Source organism: Peromyscus eremicus, chromosome 14 (genome assembly GCF_949786415.1).
Source record: "Peromyscus eremicus chromosome 14, PerEre_H2_v1, whole genome shotgun sequence".
In the NCBI taxonomy this organism is placed as follows: Eukaryota; Metazoa; Chordata; class Mammalia; order Rodentia; family Cricetidae; genus Peromyscus; species Peromyscus eremicus.
Genome location: NC_081430.1, coordinates 73560579 through 73572842, shown reverse-complemented (window position 1 = coordinate 73572842; position 12264 = coordinate 73560579). Strand labels below are relative to the sequence as shown.

Sequence of the window (12264 nt, the reverse complement as noted above, 5' to 3'; positions counted from 1 at the left end):
CAATTGTCTGTAACTCCAGTTCCAGGTGATCCAACACCCTCACACAGATATATATGCAGGCAAAACACCAATGCCACATGAAATAAAAATAATTTTTAAAAATTATGTGCATTGTTATAGTACATGTCTCAAAACTATATAAAAGGGTAAAATCTTAATGACATTTCCATCTTGTAGCTGTCAGAGAACTTTTACATACTATTGATGATATTGTATAATGGGTTCGAAGCCAGCCTGGTCTACAGAGGGAGTTCCAGAACAGCCAGGACTACACAGAGAAACCCTGTCTCAGAAAATCAAAACAAAAACAAAAAAACAACAACAAAGAGAGAGAGAGAGAGAGAGAGAGAAAGGGAACCTTTAAAGACACAGTTAAGTCCAGTCTACATTTATGACAGAGTAAAGTCAGTTTCCATTCCAACCCTTTGTGATGAATTACTTTTGCCATCTCTGCTGGAAAGAAGCAAGGTTTCTCTCCCTCCCTCCTTTCCTCGAGATTGACGTTTGACAGGACCACATCATGAGAAAGCTCAGCGTTTAATGTTTGCTTCGGGTTAGGCCAGGCCAAGGTAAAGATCATGAATAAATAACCAGTTTTTCAAGAGATAAAAGGAGGAACCCTGGGAAGATTAATCTTATCAACTTGACTCTGTTTAGGAGCATCATCGAAACACTCCTCTGGATGTGTCTGAGAAAATTTCAAGAAATATTTAACTAATGAAGGAAGACCTGCTCTAAATATGGGTAGAGCCATCCCATGGGTTCAGGTCCTGGGAAGAATGAAAAAGAGACAGTCAGCTGAGCACCACTATTCACTCTTCTGCTTCCTGACCTTGTTCAACAAGCCACCTTACACACTTGCTGAGGTGCCCTCCCCACCATGATGAACCATACCCTCAAGCTGCGAGTTCACATAAACCCTGTCTTCTTTAAGTTGGTTTTCTTTTTCATGTATTTTGTCCTAGCAATGAAATAAGTAATTCAGGAGACTGGTACCCACAAGTGGGTCTGTGGTCGTGATGTCCCTCTGACTATGTAAACCACAGGGTTTTTAAATGTGTCCACTGACCTGTTCGATAGAAAGGCCCTAGAATGCAGTCAGCAGAGCTTACCAGGGAATTCTAGGAGGAGTCTGGAAGACCAGAGTGCCAAGGGAAATGTGAGAATGGAGTGGACCCAGGATTTTCAGACTAACAGGAGAATTGAGAGAACAGGAAGGTGGAGGGAGACACTGCCAGCCGCTGCCATGACAAGCAGCATGTGAAGATGCCGGTAAGCCACAAACCACGTGGCAAAGGTATAGATTTATAGAAATGGATTAATTTAAGATGTAAGAACTAGATAGCTAGAAGCCTGAGCCATTAGACCAAACAATTTAAATAATATAAGCGTCTGTGTGTTTATTTTATAAGTGGGCTGTCGGACTGCCGGGGCTTGGCGGGACCCGGGGAGAAAACTCTCCAGCTACAGAGTGGACCCAGGATTTTCAGTCTCAAAGCCACCGAGGACTCTATCAAGGACCAGGCTAGATGCCATCTCCACTGGGACAATAGGAAAGGTGGCCCAACTCGTGAAGACGCAAATTCATTTTTACAGAATCCTTAAAATTCCGAGTATCTGTTTAGTGTGTGTGTGTGTGTGTGTGTGTGTGTGTGTGTGTGTTTGGGGTATGTGCATGTGTGCCATGGTGTGCACCTGGAGGTCAGAAGACAATATGGAAACTGGTTCTCTTCTACCACGTGAATCTAGAGGATTGAACTCAGATATTCAGGTTTGCTGGCAAACACTTTATTCATCTCATCAACTATCAAAAATGTATGTTTAATGAGCTACATTTCTTCTAAATCAAACTGAACAAACATAGGGCTGGAGAGATGACTCAGTGGCTAAGAGCACTAGCTGCTTTTCAGGAGGACTCAGTTTTGGGTCCTAGTACCCACATGGTGGCTCACAACTCCAGTTTCAGGATATCTGCTGCCTTCTTCTGATCTCCTGGGGCACCTGGCACACATGTGGTCCACACTCATACATACAGGCAAAACACTCAAACACAGAAAATAAAAACAAGTGTGAGAGCTGAAGTTACATGGTAAGTTTTATTTACTGTGTCTTGGAAATCCATTGAGGCAGATAAGGCCCACACACCAGATGAATGGGCTAAGCCTCAAGTAAAAAAAAAAAAAAAAAAAAAAAAAAAAGCTATGACATTTGCAGTAGCACCTTGACTCAAAGAAGTCTGAAACTGGACCTCCAAGGTGACAACTGCTGATGTAAGACCCAGGGCCAAATCAAGAAACATCACAATAGCCGGGCGGTGGTGGCGCACGCCTTTGATCCCAGCACTCGGGAGGCAGAGCCAGGTGGATCTCTGTGAGCTTGAGGCCAGCCTGGGCTACCAAGTGAGTTCCAGGAAAGGCACAAAGCTACACAGAGAAACCCTGTCTCGAAAAACCAAAAAAAAAAAAAAAAAAAAGAAACACCACAATAGCCTTAGAAGCTAAGTCTGCCAAACAGCCCACACATAAATATCTCAATCCTTTGTTTAATAAACAAGCTTGCTTGCGACCCCCAGAGTCTGTGTCGTTGACTCTGGGTCTTCTCATCCCCTGCCCCCAGGGTACCCGGGTTGGTAGAGCCAGAACAGCAACAATCCATGAAACAAAAATGCCTCAGAGCTGCAAGCCCCTTGTGCAAGGACAGACAGTTCCTGAAATGCTGGAGGCCATTGTTTATGGAAGACAACAAGCCACGTGTTTTCACACCCCTCAACAAGTCTGTTTGACTCATCTGATGGGCTTGATCACACGTGGGCCGGAGGTTCACAGGCAGCAAATACGTTGGGATGTATGCTTGCTCGTGATTGGACCTGATAGGAAGGACTTAAGCTACTGCAAACAATGCCATTTCCCAGGAACCTGGGCATGGGCGTGGCCAGAGCCCATCCACCTAGACAGTATTTAATTAAAGCTTGCTTCAAATTTGGCTTTAAACTGTGGTAGTGGTCTTATTCTGGACTGGTGGGATTAACGTAAGTAAATCTAGCTGTGGTGGTTTGAAAGAAAATGGCCCCCAAAGGGAGTGGCACTGTGAGGAGGCGTGGCCTAGTTGGAGTAGGCGTGGTCTTGTTGGAGGAAGTGTGTCACTGTGGGGGTGGGCTTTGAAACCTCATGTGCCGAGGGCGGTGGGAGTATACAGCAGGTGACAGCTGGAGTTTGACAAGTTGACCCATCAGACAGATAACTCCCCGATGGGGAGCCCCCCCTGGCTAAGCCGTGGGGTCACTGGCCATGGAAACCGATTGTTTTCTGTCTGTGGCTTTCTCAGGTGCCACCATCAGACCTCCCTGTAAGAACAGCTGTGGGGTGCTCTCCACAGCCCTGTGGTGGTGTGTTTTACGTCTCTGGGCACACATTTAGCTGTGGATTTCTGTTCAAGCTGTATAATTCGGATGAACAGAAATATTACCAGACTATTCTTCACTGACACAGGAAAGTAACAGAATTCTCAGTCTCAAAGACAGCCTTTTACACATTTTACAAAGACCGTAGAACTAGTCCCAAACAGACTAAGCTGCTTCTACAGAATATTGCAAAGACTAATTCCCAGGTGTTGTTTATTGCTAAATCAAGGCCAAGCTGTTTACAACAAGACACAGTCCTTGCAGTAGCTCCCTTTCTGCACATATCCTGACTGTACCCTGACCGCTCAAGGTTCCGTCAATTGTTTACTGTCTGGGACCCCTCACCAACTTAGAGTTATGTGCGTGGGTCAACATGACATTACTAGCCTAAGAAAAACTATGTGACTGATCTTGTGTTTTGAGAATGGGTAGGGCCCTGAAAATGTAACTTAAAATTGTCTAGAGTTTGGCTGAGAAAGGGGCAGCAGCAGCAGCAGTGGCAATGTGGAGAGAGACCGCTGTGTAGAGCTATGTGAGAGCTGCTGTAGAATGTGAGTGAAGTGTGTGTGCGCGCGCGCGCGTGCGCGTGTGCGCGTGTGTGCACGCGTGCGTGTGTGCGCATGCGCTGAGGGAGAGATGATAAGAAGCAGCATGAGAGAAGTGTGAGGAAGTGAGTGGGTGAAAGAGTGAGTGAGTAAAGAGTGAGTAAATAATGTAGAACTGTGTGTGTGAGTGAGTGTGAGTGTGAGAGAGCTGTGTAAAAGAGCTGCTGCTACATAGAGGAGCTGTGCCTAGGAACCGTGTAAAGAGCTGTGTGGTGAGAGAGCTGTGTAAATGAGGTGTTCAGCTGTGGCTGTGTAGAGATTTGTAACTGTGTGGAGACAAGGAAGATGAAGCTGTATGGAAAAGATGTAGAAGAGAAATGCATGTCAAGGACAGGTGTGTAGACATGTGAAAACAGATGTAACTGTGTATAGAGATGTATGGCCATATGTATGTAAGAAAGACATGCAACCGGGTGGTGGTGCCAGCACTCGGGAGGCAGAGGCAGGTGGATCTCTGTGAGTTCGAGGCCAGTCTGGGCTACAGAGCGAGATCCAGGACAGGCACCAAAACTACACAGAGAAACCCTGTCTCAAAACAAAACAAAACAAAAACAAAAACAAAAAAGAAAGAAAGGAAACATTTCTAAATACCCTCAGATAGAAAAAGTCTAGCTCTCACTGCCTTTGTGGATTTTCTTGCATTAACCTGGCGGTGGCCTTGGAGCAGACTCTCCAATAGGCCCCAATACTCACATGCTCAAAATACTTCCTAGTGTCTTGGAATACCTCCTGTTGCCTGCAAGATATAGACTCTCAGTTCCTTCTTCAGCACCAAGTCTGCCTGTACGCCGCCATGTCCCAACAAAATGATAATGGACTGAACCTCTGAACTGTAAGCGAGCCACCCCAATTAAATGTTTTCCTTTACAGAGTTGCTGTGGTCATGGTGTCTCTTCACAGCAATAGAAACCCTAACTAAGACAGAAGTACTCACCTTTAATCCCAGAACTTGGGAGGCAGAGGCAGGCGGATTTCTATGAATTTGAGGCCAGCCTGGGCTACATACTGTATTCCAAGACAGCCAAAACTACATAATGGAGACACCCTGTCAACAAACAAACAAACAAATAATAAATAAAATAATTAAAAATTTTTAAGTTAATAAAAAATGATCTTGAGGCTAGTAAGGCGGCTCAGTGGAGAGAGGTACTTACTGAGTAAGTCTAGCAACCTGAGTTTGATTTCTGGAACTCACATAAAGGTGGAAGGACAGAACTGACTGTAAATGTGTTGTCCTCCGACTTCCATATGTGAGCCACATGTTCTGCCCCCACATCATGAAAGCACCCCCCAAATAATATACAATGAAGTTTTTTTTTTTTTTACTTGTTGGACTTAAAATATTTGACTTTAAGAAAGTTCCTAGGCGCCGGGCGGTGGTGGCGCACGCCTTTAATCCCAGCACTCGGGAGGCAGAGCCAGGCGGATCTCTGTGAGTTCGAGGCCAGCCTGGGCTACCAAGTGAGTTCCAGGAAAGGCGCAAAGCTACACAGAGAAACCCTGTCTCAAAAACCAAAAAAAAAAAAAAAAAAAAAAAAAAGAAAGTTCCTAGGCCTAAGAGGGGATGTTCACTTCTATTGCAGAATAAAAACATACTAATTATAAACTTGTGGTGATATATTGTGTACCCTAACAAAATTTGCCTGAAGACCAGAGAACAGAGTAAATTACTAGATTAAACATAGAGGCCAGGCAGTGGTGGCACACACCTTTAATCCTAGCACTCGGGAGGCAGAGATCAGTATGGATCTCTATGAGTGCAAAGCCACCCTGGACTACATGAGATTCACTCAGTCTAGGAGAGAAAACAGAGTCAGGCAGTGGTGGCACACACCTCTAATCCCAGTACTGGGAAGCACACATACCTTTAATCCCAGGAAGTGACGGCTGGGCAGAGAAAGGTATATAAGGAGTGAGGAGACAGGAACTAAAGGCTTTTCGGCAGAAGCATCCCTTTCAGCTAGTGGCTTTTTCGGCTGGAGCCTTTTGGGTGAGGACTCAGAGGATTTTTGGTCAGAGGATTTGTGGAATTGGTGAGGTGAGATGTGGCAGTGGCTTGTTCCTTTGTCTCTCTGATCTTTCAGCATTTACTATAATGTCTGCTACAGGTATTTTATTTAGAAAGAATTTGACCCCACTACAGATGGTTGTGAACCACCATGTGGTTGCTGGGAATTGAACTCAGGACCTCTGGAAGAGCAGTCAAGTGCTCTTAACCACTGAGCCATCTCTCCAGACCCTGTGTTGTATTTTGAGACCCTGGCTTAGAATAAATAAAGTATTTGTTTATTTATAGGGCTGGAGAGATGACTCCATGGTTTAGAGCACTGGCTGCTCTTTCAAAGGACACAGGTTCGATTCCCAGCACCCACATGGAAGCTCACAACCCTCTCTAGCTCCAGTTCCAGTAGACCTAATACCCTTGTCTGACCTTTGAAGGCACCAAGCATCAATGTGATGCACATTTATACATGCAGGCAAAAAGCCCACATTAAAAAAAAAAAACAAATTAATCTAATAATAAAAAAATTCAATATAAGTCTTCATTTGGAAGAATTTCCAGGAGGTTCAACAATTTTGGTTCTAAATGTCAGTGCACTTGAATTTTTAATGCACTCAAGGCCAATCTGGTCTACAGAGTGAGATCCAGGACAGGCTCCAAAGCTACACAGAGAAACCCTGTCTTGGAAGAAAAAAAAAAAAGTGGGAACTATTTTTATAATGAAAGGCATTTGGTCTCTGTTTGACTATACATTAAATGGTCTGAAAATGGAACAATCAAATGAGAGGATAATTAATGTGGATGGGATAGATATAATGTCAATTATAAATACTATTTGTTTGATCATTTTTGTTTTATCATTAAGAAATTGGTTAATATGAGTGCCAAGATAAAAGTTTTAGAAGAACCTGTTAAAACAGATCATAGAGATATTCAGACCCAGACAGAAGAATTTAAAGGAGAACCAACACTAATTAGTAAACTAAAATGATAAAATTACACCTCTGTAATGCTACTGAGTTTAAGACTCCCACAAAATCTCATCTGCTCAAGGGCCGTGCAGAGCTGAGGGCCATTGGTCCAGGTCTGAAATAAGTCAATAACAGGAGGGTGACTTGTTAATTATTAACTCCCAGGTCAAATGCTAAGGGCCTAAAGTATTTTTCCCAGCTTGGAAATTAACCTCTGCTGTCAGATGTCCAGCTTTTCCTGCTCAAAGAGCCTAGGTAATGCTGTGGCGGCCCCTTCCCATTCGAAGTACCATCCAGTGAGTGCTGGGAATGTCCGTGGGACGTTCACCAGCATCTCTGCCTTTCCCCACATTCCCATTAAATAAATATTTCTCAAACAGGTGTTCAATAGAAACTCTTCTGATAGATGTTGGCATGTCTTAAAAAGATTCCATTCAAGCCAGGCAATGGTGGCACACTCCTTTGATCCCAGCACTCAGGAGGTGACTCTGTGAGTTTGAGGCCAGCCTGGTCTACAGAGTGAGTTCCAGGACAGATAGGACTATGCAGAGAAACCCTGTCTCGAAAAACAAAACAAAACAAAACAAAAACAAAAGTCCATTCTCTTTCTGTAGACGGTATTTCTAGACTGAGAATGTCAGTCTTGAGAAGAGTGTTCTGGACGTAGTAAAAAGTACATTTGCGGTTTGAAAAGTCAGTGATGTGTGCACATAGAAAAGAACTGTAGTTCTTTTCCCCAAAGAACAAGCTTTTGGAAGCCAAGTGTCATGGCATAATCTTGCAATCACAGCACTTGAGGTGCTTGAGGCAGGAGGCTTGTCATAAGTCTGAGGCAATATGGGTTATAGCCTGAGTTCCAGGCTACCCTGAGGCTAGAGAGCAAGCTCTGTTTCAGTATACAACATCGGAGTAGAGAGAAAACCTGTTTCCCCATTCACCATCAACACTGGTAGGACAGCATTAAACTTTCTCATTTTTTTTTCCATTCTGAATAAAAATGCCTCAGGCTAAAAATTATGTTACTGCCAAAATGTGTGTCTTTTATGTGCTCTGTATGTCTATGTTTACATTAATTTTAAAAATGTGTGTGTGTGCACGTGTGTGTGTGTGTGTGTGTGTGTGCAGGTGTGTGTGTGTGTGTGTGCAGGTGTGTGTGTGTGTGTGCAGGTGTGTGTGTGTGTGTGTGTGTGTGTGTGTGTGTGTGTGTGTGTGTGCAGGTATGCATGTGTGCATGTGGAGACCAGGGATCAATGCTGGGTCTGTCTCACCACTCTGCACTTTAGTTTTTGAGACAGGGTCTCTCACTGAACCTGGTACTCAACAAATGGCTAGGCTGGCTGGCTATTGAACTTCAGGGATTCACCTGCCTCTGTCCGAGAGTATGAGGATTACAGATGTGCACTATCATACCTAGTTTTTATGTGGGCCCTAAGGATCCCAACTCAGCCCCGGCTGTCCTGGAACACTGCTATATAGACCAGGCTGGCCTTGAACTCATGGAGATCCACCTGCCTCTGCCTTCCAAGTGCTGGTATTTGTATAAAGTAGGGGTGTCAGCACCAGCTATATAGACTGAGGACATGACTGCTCCAAGGTAGGCTGAGGAGAAGGTCTTTATTGTAGATATGAGGGAGAGAATGGCCAGAGGCATCTGGAAGAGTCCAGAGCAGGGAGAGAAAGTAGTAGACTGAACACAGCCAGTAGATGTAACCAGGCCACAAGAGGAGGGGGAGAGGCGACAGAGGAGGAGAAGAGAGAGGGAGCGAAGGAGATGAGAGCCGAGGGTGGAGGACCAAGAGAGAGCCAAGAGAGCCAAGAGGGCAAAGCAGGCGCATGGCCGAAATGGCAGGCTTATATAGGAATGAGAAGCTGGAGGAAGGGAAGCCCATGGGCTGGAGAAGTTTAGGGTAGGGGGTGGGGTGTGAGGAGCTGAGAGAAGCCAGGATGCCAGCATAGACTCCATAACAGGTGCTTGCTGAAATAGCCTGGAGGCCCACGTGCTCTTTGGTATGTTAATAAGCACCACAGTTAGCCATTCTTCCTGAGTTTCTGTTGGCCTGACAGAACTAAAAGCATGCACCAAGCTAACTCATGTTAGCTTCTAACTGAGTTTTGTTTTAATTATAGGGAAGGTATTGAACTTTGTGCATTAAAATTATAAATAGCTGCTTTTATGATTTCTTTTTTTCTGAAGAAATCTATTCTGTGTATTTTTCCATTTCCCAATGAGATAGGCATGTCTATCTTGCCTGGCCCATGGGCACATGCTTATAATCCTAGCACTTGGAAGGTGGAAAGAGAAGGACTGCAAATTTTGGAGCCAGCCTGGGCTACATAGCAAGAGCTTATCAAAAACACCAACAAAATAAAACAAAGCAAGTTTAGTACACGAGCTCATGCCTGTAATCCCAGCACTCTGGAAGCCTCTGCAGGACGTTTGCTTACATTTAAACCCACAGTGATTACCAGGCTAGGTAGCAAAGCCTGGTCTCAAAAAAATAAAGGCAAACAGGGCCAGGTGTGATGGTGTATGCCTTTAATCCCAGCACCAAGAAGTCTGAGGAAGACACATCTCTGTGAGTTCTAGGTTAGCCTGGTCTACACAGATTTCCAGGCCAGCCAGAGCTAGGTAGTGAGACCCTCTTTCAACAAACACACAAAAGGCAAACAAACAACAAAACCTCCACAACCACAACAAAATAGTCATGTCTATCAAAGCATTCATCTTTCTGGAATGATTTTTTCTTTTCTTTTTTTAAGCAGGCTAACTAGTATGTAGTATGGCTAACTAGTGGCTAGCTTTGCCCTCTGATCATCAGGTAAGCTTTATTTGTTAGCTGATACACAAAATATCATCACAACTGTATACAAACTAAATAAATAAATCTTTAAAAACAAAAACATGTCAGATGCAAAGCTACTTGAAGATCTGGTTTTATTTTGTTTTAATTAATTCATTCTGTAATTTTATATGTGCATGCAGGTCAGAGGATAACTAGCAGGACTTAGTTCTCTCTTTCTACCATGGGGGTAACCAGGGATTGAACTCAAGACATCAGCCTTGGAGGCAAATGTGTTTTCCTCCTGAGCTAATGTTAACTCTGAGATTCACAAGAGAAAAATCAGTTCCACCATTTTGAGCCAAATTTTAAGCAAGCTTTAATTAAATACTGACCAGGATGGACTTTTTGGTCAGGACCACTCCCTGGAGTTCCCAGCTGCGTAGAGACAAGACTGCCTTGTTGTTGTGTTGTAGAGGCTATTTAAGGACAAAGCCTTAAACAGCCACTGTATTTTCCCATGCATCTTGGCTGTTATTTTCCAAGAACTACAACTCCCAGCATCCCAGGAAGTTTCTTGGTCCTTGGGCAGTTAGGGCTTACAGATTAACTTTTGGGTCTTATATATCTCACCGGTCCTAAAGGTCTGGCTTTATATTTAATTCCATTCTTGATTTCCATGTCCACCACAGATGAAAAACCTGCTTCCAAAAATCGCAGAAGCTAGGCATAGCAGTACTCCAAGCATTTGAGAGGCAGAGGCAGAAGTCACAAATTGGAGTTCAGACTGCATTGTATATTTTTTTTAAAGATTTATTTATTGATGTATTTTATGTATACACTAGAAGAAAGAATTTGATCCCACTACAGATGGTTGTGAACCACCATGTGGTTGCTGGGAATTGAACTCAGGACCTCTGGAAGAGCAGTCAAGTGCTCTTAACCTCTGAGCCATCTCTCCAGCCCCTGCATTATTTTGGTTAATGATTGATGTGGGAAGGGCCAGCTCAACTGTTGGCAGTGCCTGGGCAGGTGGTCCTGGGAGGTAGAAGAGACTGAACATGAGCCTGGGGAGCAAGCCAGAAAGCAGGACCAACATTCCTTCCTGGTCCTTGCTTCAGTTCCTGCTTTCTGGTTCCTGTCCTAGCATCTCTGGACAATGGACTCTGATCCAGACTTGTAGGCCAAAGGTAACAGTCTTTACCATAGCTATAGGATGCTAACTAGGATAGTAATCCATGATGAATTTCTTTAATTTGTTCTGCCCTTAATTCTTTTCAGCTAACTGATACAGGCTCACTCAGATATGTAAGATAATCTGCTCTGAGTAAAACTACAAATAATGAGGAGCTGAAGAAATGGCTCCTAAGTTCAGAGCATGTACTGCTGACCCACCCAAGTTCATTTCTCAGTGCCCATGTCATGCAACTCACATGTAGCCCCAGCCCCAGGGGATTTGATGTCCCCTTCTGGCCTCAATGGACACCTGTACGAATAAATAAGAATATTTTCCTAGCCGGGCGGTGGTGGCACACACCTTTAATCCCAGCACTCAGGAGGTAGGGGCAGGCGGATCTCTCTGAGTTCAAGGCCAGCCTGGTCTCCAAAGTGAGTTCCAGGAAAGGTGTGAAGCTACACAGAGAAACCCTGTCTTGAAAAACCAAAAAAAAAAAAAAAAGAATATTTTTCTAAATCCCGATTGTTTGAGATTTAATGACATTACAGCTGTCTGGCCAGTGACATGTAGATTCGTGTTTAGGGACTGAGGACTGTGGGCATGCTGACACTGGTTGTCCTAAGGAAGAGCTGGTCTTGGAACTCATTTCACAGAACCGTGTTTCACATTTTGTCTTAGGATTGTGGGTCAGAGCTCCCGGAAATGTCAATAAGACTGACCTTGAAACTAGAGGTTAGGTTGGAGGAGCAAGTCAGGTGCCGGCTTGCTGTACGCTAGTCACTGTGACAAGGTTCTTTTCAAGATAAGAAGCCGGGAATTGGGAGCTACCAGTGTTAGACCTTAAGTTAACCTGTAAACACTACCTTCCCAAGGACCCGGTAACATCCTGGGGTTCTGGGAGTTGTAGTTCTTGGGAAACAACAACAAAGCCTCACCTCATGGAGAAGTGTGGTGGCCTATGGGTTTTGTCCATATGCCCTGCCAACATGTGTCTCAAGGCCACTCAAGAAAGTTTCCAGATGGTGGTCCTGACCAAATTCCATCTTGGTCAGTATTTAATATTTTAACAAAAATTTGCTTTAATTTGGCCAAAATGGCGGAACTGGTTTTTCTCTGGTGAATTTCAGGATTAATACCTGTGGGACCTTTAAGGAGGAAGTTGGGGTGTATATGATCAAGATATATTGTTTACATATATGAAATAATAAAATATATTAAAGTTGGGTATTTGCTTTGTTGGGTGGTACTCAACCTCCATCAGTTTTAAGGCAAACTTTACCCCACCAGTTCATACAAATGGGAAAGAGATAAGGCTAATCCTGCAAGTGA

The 12264-nt window shown here is 44.0% G+C and overlaps 1 long non-coding RNA gene across 1 annotated transcript; it reads left to right on the top strand.

Annotated features, from left to right (window-relative positions):
- Positions 1 to 472: 472 nt before the first annotated feature.
- Positions 473 to 933, top strand: LOC131924406 (uncharacterized). The gene is made up of 2 exons (XR_009382889.1): positions 473 to 569; positions 658 to 933. It is a non-coding gene; the product is annotated as an uncharacterized LOC131924406 (long non-coding RNA).
- The last annotated feature ends 11331 nt before the right edge of the window (positions 934 to 12264 follow it).